General features: G+C 41.5%; 2 non-coding genes across 2 annotated transcripts; one reads left to right on the top strand and one right to left on the bottom strand.

The window, feature by feature from the left end:
* The first annotated feature begins 9,493 nt into the window (after positions 1 to 9,493).
* On the top strand, positions 9,494 to 9,597 carry LOC148567546 (U6 spliceosomal RNA). Its single transcript, XR_015881596.1, has one exon. It is a non-coding gene; the product is annotated as a U6 spliceosomal RNA (small nuclear RNA).
* A 1,762-nt stretch (positions 9,598 to 11,359) lies between these two features.
* LOC148567545 (small nucleolar RNA R71) lies at positions 11,360 to 11,468 on the bottom strand. Its single transcript, XR_015882678.1, has one exon. It is a non-coding gene; the product is annotated as a small nucleolar RNA R71 (small nucleolar RNA).
* Between the last annotated feature and the right edge of the window lie 2,372 nt (positions 11,469 to 13,840).

Raw genomic sequence — 13,840 nt, 5'->3', positions numbered from 1 at the left:
ATGTTCAATGAATGGGTGCAGCTACACATTTTCTATGAAGGCCTTTCTTATGAATCAAAGAAAGTAGTAGACTACTCATCTGGGGGATCTCTGAACAAGAAGAAGACCATTGAGGAGGCTATAGATGTCATTGAAACTGTAGCAGAGAATGACTACTTCTATGCCTCCGAAAGAGGGAACACTAGAGGAGTGATGGAGCTAAACAATGTAGATGCTCTGTTGGCCCAAAACAAGCTCATTACCAAGCAATTAGCTGACCTCACCAAGAAGATGGAGAGGAACCAAGTAGCAGCAATCACCACCTCATCAACAACCCAAGAGGGAGTGAATGCAGAGGCAGAAAGTGAGCAGGAGCAAGCCAACTACTTGGGAATTCACCTAGATAAAATCACGACCCATACTCCAAGACCTACAACCCTGGTTGGAGGAATCACCCAAACTTTGGGTGGAGGAATCAACAAGATCAAGGCCAATATCAGAGACGTCACAACCGCAACAACAATGCAGCTCACCAACAATTCATGAAGAGAACATATCAACACCACCATAACAACACCTCTCCACATCCATATCAAAACCAAAATAACACTCCTCATCCTTCTACCTGTAATCCCAATCCACCATCATCTGATGACAGACTCTCAAGGATTGAAAACTTACTTGAAGGCATATGCCAAGAGATCCAAGACAGTAAAGCATTCCGAGAGGAAGTGCAGTCCAATATGCAAAATCAAGATGTTGCCATCAAGAAACTTGAGACACAAATTGGCTACCTATTCAAGCAGATTTCCAGCCACAACCTTCACAGTGATACTGACTCACACAAAAGGGAGGAGTGTCAAGCTATCACCCTTAGGAGTGGGAAGGAACTGAAGGAATTCTCCCAGAAACCACAAGAAGAGGGCTCAAATGAAAAGGGAGAAAAGCAAGATGGAGCTCAAGCTTCCACTTCGAGTTTGCAAAAAGAAGAAGGGATGCCGAAGCCGGACGTCCCAAGAGTTCCATACCCTCAGAAATTGAAGAAAAAGGGGGATGACAACCAGTTTTTGAGATTTTTGGAAATCTTCAAGAAACTACAAATCAACATACCCTTTACTGAAGCAATAGAACAAATGCCACTCTACGCCATGTTTTTAAAGGAGCTAATGACTAAGAAGAGAAGCTGGAAGAAGAACGAGACTGTGATACTAACCGAAGAATGTAGTGCTATCATTCAGCACAAACTGCCCCAGAAATTGAAGGATCCTGGGAGTTTTCAGATCCCTTGTATTATAGGGGAAATCACGGTGGAGAAGGCTCTTTGTGACTTAGGAGCCAGCATCAATTTAATGTCAGTAGCTATGATGAGGAAGATGAAGATCGAGGAGGCTAAACCAACAAAAATGGCCTTACAACTGGCAGACCGATCGTTCAAATTCCCTTATGGCATAGTAGAGGATTTGTTGGTGAAAGTGGAAAACTTCATATTCCTGGCAGATTTTGTAGTGCTGGACATGCAGGAGGAAGCCAAGACCTCCATCATCCTGGGAAGGCCGTTCTTGGCCACTGCTGGAGCTGTCATTGATGTCCAAAAAGGTGATCTCACCCTGAGATTGCACAATGAAAAGATGACATTCAATGTGTTCAAGGCCATGAGTTACCCACCAGAACAATTGAGGGAATGTATGAGGTTGGACTCACTTGAAGAGGAAGTGACGGAGAGTTTTGAAGAAGAAGAGCCTGAAAGGTTAATAGAGGAGGAGTCTACATCGAGTGAAGAGGTTGCAACAACAGAGATTCGCATACAAGGTGCACTAGAGGAAGAGAATGGAAAGATAGAGGCACCCAAACTTGAGCTCAAAGCACTGCCACCCACTCTCAAATATGCATACCTAGGAAAGAATGAAAGCTACCCGGTCATCATAAACTCATCCCTCAGTCAAGATCAAGAGGATGAACTACTGCAAGTATTGTGGAAGCATAAGGATGCCATTGGATGGACCCTTGCTGACTTGAAGGCAATCAGTTCAGCCATATGCATGCATAAGATACTGTTGGAAGATGATGCCAAACCATCCATTCAATCTCAAAGAAGGCTGAACCCAATCATGAAGGAAGTGGTACAGAAAGAGGTTATGAAGCTATGGCAGGGAGGAGTAATCTACCCGATCTCAGACAGCCCCTGGGTCAGCCCCGTGTATGTCGTGCCCAAAAAGGGAGGAATCACTGTAGTTCCCAATGAGAAGAATGAACTAATTCCTACAAGGACCGTCACAGGATGGTGGATGTGCATAGACTACCAGAAACTCAATGAGGCTACACGAAAGGACCATTTCCCCCTCCCATTTATGGATCAGATGTTGGAAAGACTCGCAGGACACGCATATTACTGTTTTCTTGATGGTTATTCAGGATATAACCAAATAGTGGTTTATCCCAGAGACCAAGAGAAAACTTCATTTACTTGTCCATATGGAGTGTTTGCCTACAGGCGCATGCCATTTGGGCTATGTAATGCACCTGCGACTTTCCAATGCTGCATGCTTTCTATCTTCTCAGATATGATAGAGAAATTCATTGAAGTTTTTATGGATGATTTCTCGGTATTCGGAGATTCCTTTACTAGCTGCCTGAGTCACCTTGCCTTAGTATTGAAAAGGTGCCAAGAGACCAATCTGATCTTGAACTGGGAGAAATGTCACTTTATGGTGATAGGAGGAATAGTCCTTGGCCATAAGGTTTCTAACCAAGGCATTGAAGTGGACAGGGCTAAAGTGGAACTTATTGAAAAACTTCCTCCACCCAGTGATGTCAAGGCAATTAGAAGTTTTTTAGGGCATGCTGGCTTTTACAGAAGGTTTATTAAAGATTTTTCAAAAATAGCTAAGCCCTTGAGCAATCTCCTTATATCAGATACACCATTTATCTTCGATGAAACATGTATGTTAGCATTCGAGCATTTGAAAGAAAGATTGTCATCTGCCCCTATCATTTCCCCACCTGATTGGAACTTACCCTTTGAATTGATGTGTGATGCATCTGATTTTGCAGTTGGGGCAGTGTTAGGGCAGAGGAAAGATAACTTAGTCCATGTGATATACTATGCTAGCAAAGTCCTCAATGATGCTCAAAGAAATTATACCACTACTGAAAAGGAGTTGCTAGCCATAGTTTTTGCATTTGACAAGTTCAGGTCATACCTCATTTGTGCTAAAGTGATTATTTTCACAGATCACACAGCACTTAAATATTTGTTTGCCAAACAAGAATCAAAACCAAGATTAATAAGATGGATCTTATTGTTGCAGGAATTCAATATTGAAATTAGAGACAAGAAAGGAGTGGAGAACAAGGTAGCGGATCACCTATCTAGAATCTCTCATGAGGAAGGTGGAACCCATGATACAAGTGTGAACGAGCTTTTCCCTGATGAGCAGTTGATGACAGTTCACAAAGCACCATGGTTTGCAGACATTGCCAACTTCAAGGCAACTGGGGCTCTACCTCCAGGGATCAATAAACATAAAAAAAGGAAGCTCATAAATGATGCAAAGTACTTTGTCTGGGATGAGCAATATCTCTTCAAGAAGTGTTCAGATGGAATCCTTAGAAGATGTGTTTCAGAAGAGGAAGGACGAGAGGTCCTATGGAATTGCCATGGCTCTTGCTATGGAGGACATTTCGAAGGGGACAGAACTGCAGCAAAAGTGTTACAAAGCGGATTCTTTTGGCCCACCCTTTTCAAGGATGCCAAAGAACTAGTGAAGAGTTGCAACGAATGCCAAAGACCTGGAAACCTACCCAAAAGGAATGAGATGCCACAAAATTTCATCTTGGAACTGGAACTGTTCGATGTATGGGGGATAGATTTCATGGGACCATTCCCAACCTCGTATTCAAACAAGTACATCTTGGTAGCAGTGGATTATGTTTCCAAGTGGGTAGAGGCTATTGCAACTCTAACGAATGATAACAAGGTAGTCATGAACTTCCTCAGGAAGAACATCTTTAGCCATTTTGGAGTCCCACGAGCACTCATCAGTGATGGAGGGAGTTATTTCTGTAACAGACCACTAGAAGCTCTCCTCCTACGATACGGGGTAAAGCACAAGGTTGCCACGCCTTACCACCCCCAAACAAGTGGGCAAACTGAGATATCAAACAGAGAGCTAAAAAGGATTTTGGAAAAGATTGTGGGTGCATCAAGAAAGGATTGGTCGAAGAAGCTGGATGATACTCTTTGGGCATACAGAACAGCATTCAAAACACCACTTGGAATGTCCCCATATCAACTGGTGTATGGGAAAGCTTGTCATTTACCACTAGAGCTGGAACACAAAGCTCTCTGGGCTATCAAGATACTAAATTTTGACAGCATTGCTGCTGGTGCAAAGAGGATCTTGCAGCTGCAAGAGATGGAGGAATTCAGGTCACAAGCCTATGAAAATACCAAGATTTATAAAGAAAAGGCAAAGAGAAGACATGACCTGCATCTTGCACCCAAGAGTTTCGAAAAGGGGCAACAAGTACTCCTCTACAATTCCAAATTGAGACTGTTCCCAGGAAAACTCAAATCAAGGTGGTCCGGACCTTTTCTTGTCACAAAAGTCTCGCCATATGGACACATCGAAATCATGGATGAAGGTTCAGAGAGGACGTTCACTGTGAATGGACAAAGTCTCAAACATTATATGGGCAACATGGGGGAAAACCCCAGAGTAAAGTATCATCTCAAGTAATTGAGGAATCGTCGAGCTAGCGACGATAAAAGAGCGCTCTGTTGGGAGGCAACCCAACCTCAGGTAGTTTCCTTTTCATATTTATTTCAATAACGGTCACAAGTTATTTCCCCTGTATTGCGAGGAGCTAAGTTTGGTGTTCCACACCAAAACAATCCAAGAGTAAAAGTGTAATTCTAAGTTTGGTGTTCCACCAAAGGATATTAGTTAGAATCACACTCCACTCCCAAAGCACATTGCTAGCTCCAACCAATCAAGGGAAACCACTTAGATGTAGTTAGACTTTAGTTAATAATTGTTTTGTTAATAACAAGATATGAGATTCTCTGCATATATGCAAGGTTTTGTACTGGGTAAGGAACTAAGTTTGGTGTTCACACACCAAATTAAGTTCAGAAGTCACAAGCTTACATGCAAGCTAACTATTTCTCAAGTGCTTTGGGAACAAGCAACTTAATTCCATGTACCTTCACCCAAGGAAGTGAGGAAATGGTGCACCTTCACCCAAGGAAGTGAGATAGAAAAGACTAGGATGATGACAAAAAGAGGGCAACTAGAAACCATCACCCAAAGGTTGTATTGTACTTAATTCCATGTACTTAGAATGATGAAAGTTGGAAATCCGAATGCACTTTTGATTAATAGTTACTCGTTAGTTGGAACCTTTTTAAATTCTGTCTTTTAAGTTTTTCATTGCTTAGGTCTAGGATTGCTAGTCTGAATGTCATTACTGCATCATTTCCTTACTTAATTGTATGCTTGTCCTTTTGAATCAAATGAAAAGAGAATGAGTATTTTATAAAAGACCAGAGTGGAGTTCATACTATGGAGTAAGTTCCTGAGTTTGTGGTGTGGTCATAAGTTAGCTAAGTTGGTTCAACCACAAGGTGGAAAGACAACTATCTGTCATGAATCATATGCTTGAACACACCCCATGAGACTAGCTAAATAACAAGATCCTAATAAGAAAAAGAGAAAGAACAATCAAAGTTGAAGAATAAAATAAAAATAGCAAGAAAAGAGGCTAGGCACCAAGGGTTTGAGTCTTGAGGGATGTGTCTGTGGTGTTCCTGTACCAAGGATCTGCTTGGATTACTAAGCTCTCAGGGGTGCTTTATCACCTGGTAACTTGGGTTAACTGACCCGGGATTATCAGCTGAAAGTCCACTATCAAGAGCAATCTTTGCTACAGAACATTTAGTAACCCAAAGAGGTGCTGGACACCAAGACCTCAAGGGAAGAAAATAAACAAACCATGTGCCTGTGGTGTGTATGTATGGGGGAGAGACTTGAGGAAGTAAGTCCTTAGGGGTGCTTCAACACCTAGCACCTTGAACCAACTGGTTCGGGAGTGTTGGCTGAAAGCTTATTCTAAAGAGTTGCCCCCTTACAGAGCACTTAGCCTAAGAACACAAATAAGCCCTGAAATGACAACAAAAGGATCAATGAATAAAAGTCTTATGGGATGCAATCAAGTGAATATTCTAGAACATGATAAAGGTCTGAAAGCCAGTGAAGGAATGAACCTAAGTTGCTATGCATGAAACCACCATAAAATCAGGAACATGACTTCCACAAGAATGACTCATTTCTCTTGGCATTCCATTCATCATTCTCTTGTTCTAGTACTTGCTTAGGGACATGCAAGCTTTAAGTTTGGTGTTGTGATGCCAGGGCATTTTGGCCAGTTTTACTGACCTTTTCTTTACTATTTTTAAGGTAGTTTCATGCATTTTCTTAGAAAATAAGCTAGTTTTGGGTAGATATTCACTTACATCTTGATTTAAGGATACATTGTGCACTTTACATGATTTCATAAGAATTTTGAATAAATTATATGACAAATTGGATGATGCATGACTCATGACTTGGACTAGAACTTTGATGCACTTTGTTGCTTGATTTCAGGACAAAGGAAGCAAAGAAGAACCATGTCAGCAGTCACGTTAGTCCCACTAACGTGACCTCTAACGTGGAATGGGTGCTAACTTGCAAAGTTAATGAGAAAGGTAATCGCCAATAACGCCCTCGAAGCCATCATAAGCCCACGTTAAGAGTCACGTTAACTAAGTTAACGTGAACTCTAACGTGAAAGAAGACAACAAGGCCAACGTTAGTGACACTCTCCTTTGTCACTAACGTTGGACCAAGCTCATAATTGGCCACGTTAGTTGCCACGTTAACTTAGTTAACGTGGACTCTAACGTTAAGAAGCAAAAGAGAAGCCAACGTTAGTGACATTCACCTTTGTCACTAACGTTGGCCAAGCCTCCATAAGCCACGTTAACTCCCACGTTAACTTAGTTAACGTGGAAGCTAACGTGGAGAGAGCAATTGATAGCCAACGTTAGTGACACTTACCTTTGTCACTAACGCTGGGGTGAACCACCAAGAGCCACCATGAGCAACGTTAACTCCTAAGTTAGCGTGGAAGCTAACGTGGATAAAGAGATGATGAGCCAACGTTAGTGACACTTACCTTTGTCACTAATGTTGGGGATGGCTAGCATTACTACGTTAGAAGCCATGTTAACCTAGTTAACATGGACTCTAATGTGGGAAAGGGGCACATTGGAACGTTAGTGACAAAGGTAAGTGTCACTAACGTTCTCGAAGAATTGGCACTGCTACGTTAGAAGCCATGTTAACCTAGTTAACGTGGACTCTAACGTAGGGACAATGGAGGAATCTCCATGTTATTGGGAAAGGTAAGTCCCAATAATGTGTGCGAAGGACCAAGAGGCAACGTTAGTGGTCACGTTAGTGCCACTAACGTTGAAGTCAACGTGATTATAATTGGGTTAGGAACGTTAGTGAAAAAGGTGATTGTCACTAACGTTCTCGAACCCACACTTTCACTTAACATTGACACTACTAACGTCTTGAGTCAAAGTCCCTGCCTACTTCACCTTTTCTCTCTGCAAGCAAAGCTAAGCCCAATGAAAATGATAACTGCTTCAAACTCAAGATTCAGAGGCCCATACCCAAGACTTGAAGAGCCAACTAGAAGATGAGAAGAGTAGTATATATAGGAGTAGCTTTGAATTAGTTAAGGAGTTGGAAACTTTAGAGAGCCTTTGGCATAGAACTACTCTCTGTATTTTACTTTCTCTACACTTCTAGTTTTACTTTCATCATGTATTCTCCATCTTAGTTTTCATTTTCCAGAGCTATGAACAACTAAACCCCTTTCATTGGGTTAGGGAGCTCTGTTGTAATTTGATGGATCAATATTAGTTTTGATTCTCCTTCTTCTATCTTTTCTCTTGATTTTACTAGAAAGCTTTCGATCTTCATCCAATTGGGTTTGGATGGATATGTGACTATAATCCTACCAACACTTGATTTGGGAAATGCATGTGGTATAATCAGTAACCATACCTCGTCTCTTCTCATGAGCAATTGACAAAGGAATTGACTATTGATCAAGATTTGAGAGATTGAATTACCAAGAAATTGGAATTCGATCACTTAAGATTGCCAAGGAGATCAATGAATGCATTGATTGAGGAAGAGATGAAAATAAACTTGATTCGGAGAATGCAACATCTCCTGAGCCCAATGAACTCCCCATTTCTGATCTTACCCATTCTCTTTAATTTCTGCCATTTACTTTTATGAGCAATTACCCCATTCCCGTTTAAGATTCTGCAATTTACTTTCCGCCAATTACATTCAGCTCTTTATTTCTAGCATTTACTGTTTCTGCTATTTACTTTCCCGCCATTTAATTTTCTGCAAATCTCAAATCAAATTCTGGTTCGCTCAACTAGAACATTCCTCTAATTAAAGTTGCTTGATCAATCAATCTCTGTGGGATTCGACCTCACTCTATTGTGAGTTTTTACTTGACGACAAATTCGGTACACTTGCCGAAGAAAATTTGTTGAGAGACAAGTTTTGTCCATATCAACTTCGTCTCAAATTCTCTTGAACATCCAACGTCATTCCCAACACTTATATCGTATTAAGAATTCTTCAACTTCCATTCCTTTTGAATTCTTATCTCTGTCCTTGCTCAACTGTTAACTTTAACTTCCAGCAAACTTAATCAAGGTTTTAAACTCACTCGTCACTAAACAACAGTGTAATTAATAGATCTTATTATTTCAAAAACCTTAATATTCTGACATGCACTCAAACACATCAAGAAATTACACAGATCACAAAGAAGAATTCAAGGTTAGGGACTACGATTTTGAGAATTTAAGAGATAATCAAGAATATGGATAGATCAAGATATACATTAGACATGAAGTATAAGAATTAAATTACAGTTAGCTTAATTTGAATCGAAACTTTCAAGGTTCAAACCACTCGAAGGCCCACATCGGTTGGAGAGGGGAACAAAGCATGCCTTATAAGGGTGTGGATACCTCTCCCTAGCATGACGCGTTTTGACGAGTGAGTGTGGGGGGGGCTTCGGCTATCATCCCTATCGTCAAAGGCAAAACCGTGAGGCCTTGTGTGCCAAAGCGGACAATATCGTGCTAGCGGGTGGTCTGGGCTGTTACAGATGGTATCAGAGCCAGAATCCGGATCGATGTGCCAGCGAGGGCGCTGGACTCCCTTAGGGGGGTGGATTGTAAGGCCCACATCGGTTGGAGAGGGGAACGAAGCATGCCTTATAAGGGTATGGATACCTCTCCCTAGCATGACGCATTTTGACGAGTGAGTGTGGGGGGGCTTCGGCTATCATAACTATCGTCAAAGGCAAAACCGTGAGGCCTTGTGTGCCAAAGTGGACAATATCGTGCTAGTGGGTGGTCTGGGCTGTTACAGTCGGGGACATCCGATAAAATTGGAACGATACAGAGAAGATTAGCATGGCCCCTGCGCAAGGATGACACGTACAAATCGAGAAATGGTCTAAATTTAAAAAAAAATTGTAAGGCCCACGTCGGTTGGAGAGGGGAACAAAGCATGCCTTATAAGGGTGTGGATACCTCTCCCTAGCATGACGCGTTTTGACGAGTGAGTGTGGGGGGGGCTTCGGCTATCATCCCTATCGTCAAAGGCAAAACCGTGAGGCCTTGTGTGCCAAAGCGGACAATATCGTGCTAGCGGGTGGTCTGGGCTGTTACAGATGGTATCAGAGCCAGAACCCGGATCGATGTGCCAACAAGGGCGCTGGACTCCCTTAGGGGGGTGGATTGTAAGGCCCACATCGGTTGGAGAGGGGAACGAAGCATGCCTTATAAGGGTGTGGATACCTCTCCCTAGCATGACGCGTTTTGACGAGTGAGTGTGGGGGGGCTTCGGCTATCATCCCTATCGTCAAAGGCAAAACCGTGAGGCCTTGTGTGCCAAAGCGGACAATATCGTGCTAGCGGGTGGTCTGGGCTGTTACATTAAATGCCAGAATGGGCACCATTCTGGGCGTTTAACGCCAAGATGGCACTAGAGGGAAGATTTTGTTTTTAATTCACATTTTTTCAAGTTTTCATATTTTTTCAAAATCAAATCTTTTTCAAATCATATCTTTTCAATCATATCTCTTTCAAAATCAATTTCTTTCCATTTTATATTTATTTTTACTATTTTCAAAAATCCTTGCTTCAATTAAAGATTCACTTCAAAATTTTCAAGTTGTTACTTGCCTATTAAGAAAGGATCAAACTTTAAATTTTAAAATCATATCTTTTAATTTCTTGATAGTCAAGTAATCAACTTTAATTTTAAAAATTTTCTTTTTCTAAATTAATTTTCAATCATATCTTTTCAAACATATCTTTTCAATCACGTCTTTTTCAAAATTAATTTTTTCAATCATATCTTTTTTCTAATTTCAAAATCTTTTTCAAAAATCACTTTATTTCTTTCCCAATCTTAGTTTTCGAAAATCTCAATCAAATTTTCAAATTTCTTTTTAAAATCTTTTAATTTATTTTCGAAAATTCTTCCCCTCTTTTCACATCCTTCTATTTAAAGGACTAAGACTCCTCATCAAGGTGCAATTCGAACTCTGTCCCTCTTGATAAGTTCGAATTCCCTCTTCTCCACCTCTTCCTTCTATTCTTCTTTTCCTTTGACACCTCAAGAAATCTCTATACTGTGACATAGAGGATTCTCCACTTTCTTGTTCTCTTCTCTTTCATATGAGCAGGAACAAAGATAAAGGCATACTTGTTCAAGCTGATCCTGAACCTGAAAGGACTTTGAAGAGAAAGCTAAGAGAAGCTAAAGAACAATTCTCTTTAGAGGGCCTAACAGAACTCTTCGAAGAAGAAGAAACCATGGCAGCCGAAAACAACAATAATGCCAACAATGCATGGAAGGCGCTTGGTGACTTTACTGCACCTACTCCTGATTTCTATGGGAGAAGCATCTCTATCCCTGCCATTGGAGCAAACAACTTTGAGCTTAAGCCTCAATTAGTTTCTCTAATGCAACAGAATTATAAGTTTCATGGACTTCCATTGGAAGATCCTCATCAGTTCTTAGCTGAATTCTTGCAAATCTATGATACTGTCAAGACCAATGGGGTTGACCCTGAAGTCTACAGACTTATGCTTTTTCCTTTTGCTGTAAGAGACAGAGCTAGAACATGGTTGGATTCACAACCTAAAGAAAGCCTGAACTCTTGGGAAAAGCTAGTCAATGCCTTCTTGGCAAAGTTCTTTCCACCTCAAAAATTGAGTAAGCTTAAAGTGGAAGTCCAAACCCTTAGACAGAAGGATGGTGAGTCCCTCTATGAAGCTTGGGAGAGATACAAGCAATTGATCAGAAGGTACCCTTCTGACATGGTTTCTGAATGGAACATCATAGGAATTTTCTATGATGGTCTGTCTGAACTATCCAAGATGTCATTGGATAGCTCTGCTGGAGGATCTCTTCATCTGAAGAAGACGCCTGCAGAAGCTCAGAAACTCATTGAAATTGTTGCAAATAACCAACTAATGTACACTTCTGAATGGAATCCTGTGAATAATGGGACAAATCAGAAGAAAGGAATTCTTGAGATTGATACTCTGAATGCCATATTGGCTCAGAATAAAATTTTGACCTAACAAGTCAATATGATTTCTCAGAGTCTGTCTGAAATGCAAGCAGCAACAGGCAGTACTAAGGAAGCTCCCTCTGAAGAAGAAGCTTATGATCCTGAGAACCCAGCAATAGAAGAGGTGAATTACATAGGAGAACCCTATGGAAACACCTATAATCCTTCATGGAGAAATCACCCAAATCTCTCAGGGAAGGATCAACAGAGACCTCAACAAGGTTTCAACAACAACAATGGTGGAAGAAACAGGTTTAGCAATAGCAAGCCTTTTCCATCATCTTCTCAGCAACAGACAGAGAATGCTAAGCAAAGCCACTCTGACTTAGCAACCATTGTCTCTGATCTAATCAAAACCACTCAAAGTTTCATGACTGAAACAAGGTCCTCCATTATAAATTTGGAGGCACAATTGGATCAGCTGAGTAAGAAAATTACTGAACTCCCTCCTAGCACTCTCCCAAGCAATACAGAAGAGAATCCCAAAAGAGAGTGCAAGGCCATAACCACATTTCACATGGCCGAACATGGAGAGGAGGAAGAGGCAGTGATTCCCACTGAGGAAGACCTCAATGGACGTCCACTGACCTCCATGGAATTCCCTAATGAGGAACCATGGGAATCTGAGGCTCAGACTGAGACCATAGAGATTCCATTAAATCTACTTCTGCCATTTATAAGCTCTGATGAGTATTCTTCCTCTGAAAAGGATGAAGATGTCACTGAAGAGCAAGTTGCTAAGTACCTTGGAGCAATCATGAAGCTAAATGCCAAGTTATTTGGTAATGAGACTTGAGAGAATGAACCTCCATTGCTCATCAAGGAACTGGAAGACTTGACTACGCAGAGATTACCTCAAAAGAGACAGGACCCCGGAAAGTTCTCAATCCCGTGTACCATAGGCACCATGACCTTTGAGAAGGCTCTGTGTGACCTAGGGTCAAGCATAAACCTTATGCCTCTCTCTGTAATGGAGAAGCTAGGGATCATTGAAGTACAAGTTGCAAGAATCTCACTAGAGATGGCAGACAATTCAAAGAAACAAGCTTATGGACTTGTAGAGGATGTCTTGGTAAAGGTTGAAGACTATTACATCCCTGCTGATTTCATAGTCCTAGAGACTGGGAAGTGTATGGATGAATTCATCATCTTTGGCAGACCCTTCCTAGCCACAGCAAAAGCTGTGATTGATGTTGATAGAGGAGAATTGATCATTCAAGTGAATGGAGACTCCCTTGTGTTTAAAGCCCAAGGATATCCCTCTGTAACCATGGAGAGGAAGCATAAAGAGCTTCTCTCAATACAGAGTCAAATAGATCCCCTACAGTCAAACTCTAAGTTTGGTGTTGGGAGGCCACAACCAAACTCTAAGTTTGGTGTTGAACCCCCACATTCAAACTCTAAGTTTGGTGTTGGGAGATTCCAACATTGCTCTGAACATCTGTGAGGCTCCATTTGAGCCACTATCAAGCTACTGACATTAAAGAAGCACTTGTTGGGAGGCAACCCAATTTTTACTTATCTATGTTAAATCTCTATTTTCTATGGTTATTTTATGTTTTCTGTAGGTTGATGATCATGTGAAGTCACAAAAACAATTGAAAAAGCAAAAACAAAGTGAAAAACAGAATGAAAAACAGAACACCCTAGAGGAGACAGTTACTGGCGTTAAACGCCCAGTCTGGCACCATTCTGGGCATTTAACGCCAGAAAAGGGCACCAGACTGGTGTTTAACGCTAGGAATGGGCAAGAAGCTGGCGTTAAACGCCAGAAATGGGCAGCAGCCTGGCGTTTAACGCCAGGATTGGCAGAAAGAGGCATTTTGCACGCCACTTGGTGCAGGGATGAGATATTCTTGACACCTCAGGATCTGTGGACCCCACAGGATCCCCACCTACCCCACCACTCTCTCTCTTCTTCTTTACCTCCCAAACCCACCCTCTATAGCCGGACCATACACACCCCTCTCACACCTATATAAACCCATCTTCACTCCTTCATTTTCACACTACCTAAACAACACTTTTCCCCCTTGGCCGAATCACAAAGCCCACTCCATCTCCTCTATTTCGTCTTCTTCTACTCTCTTCTTTCTTCTTTTGCTCGAGGACGAGCAACCTT

This window comes from Arachis ipaensis, chromosome B4 (assembly GCF_059453495.1).
Source record: "Arachis ipaensis isolate K30076 ecotype BB chromosome B4, ASM5945349v1, whole genome shotgun sequence".
Lineage (NCBI taxonomy): Eukaryota > Viridiplantae > Streptophyta > Magnoliopsida > Fabales > Fabaceae > Arachis > Arachis ipaensis.
Note: the sequence above shows the minus strand (reverse complement) of the source record. Positions and strands in the feature narration are given on the sequence as shown.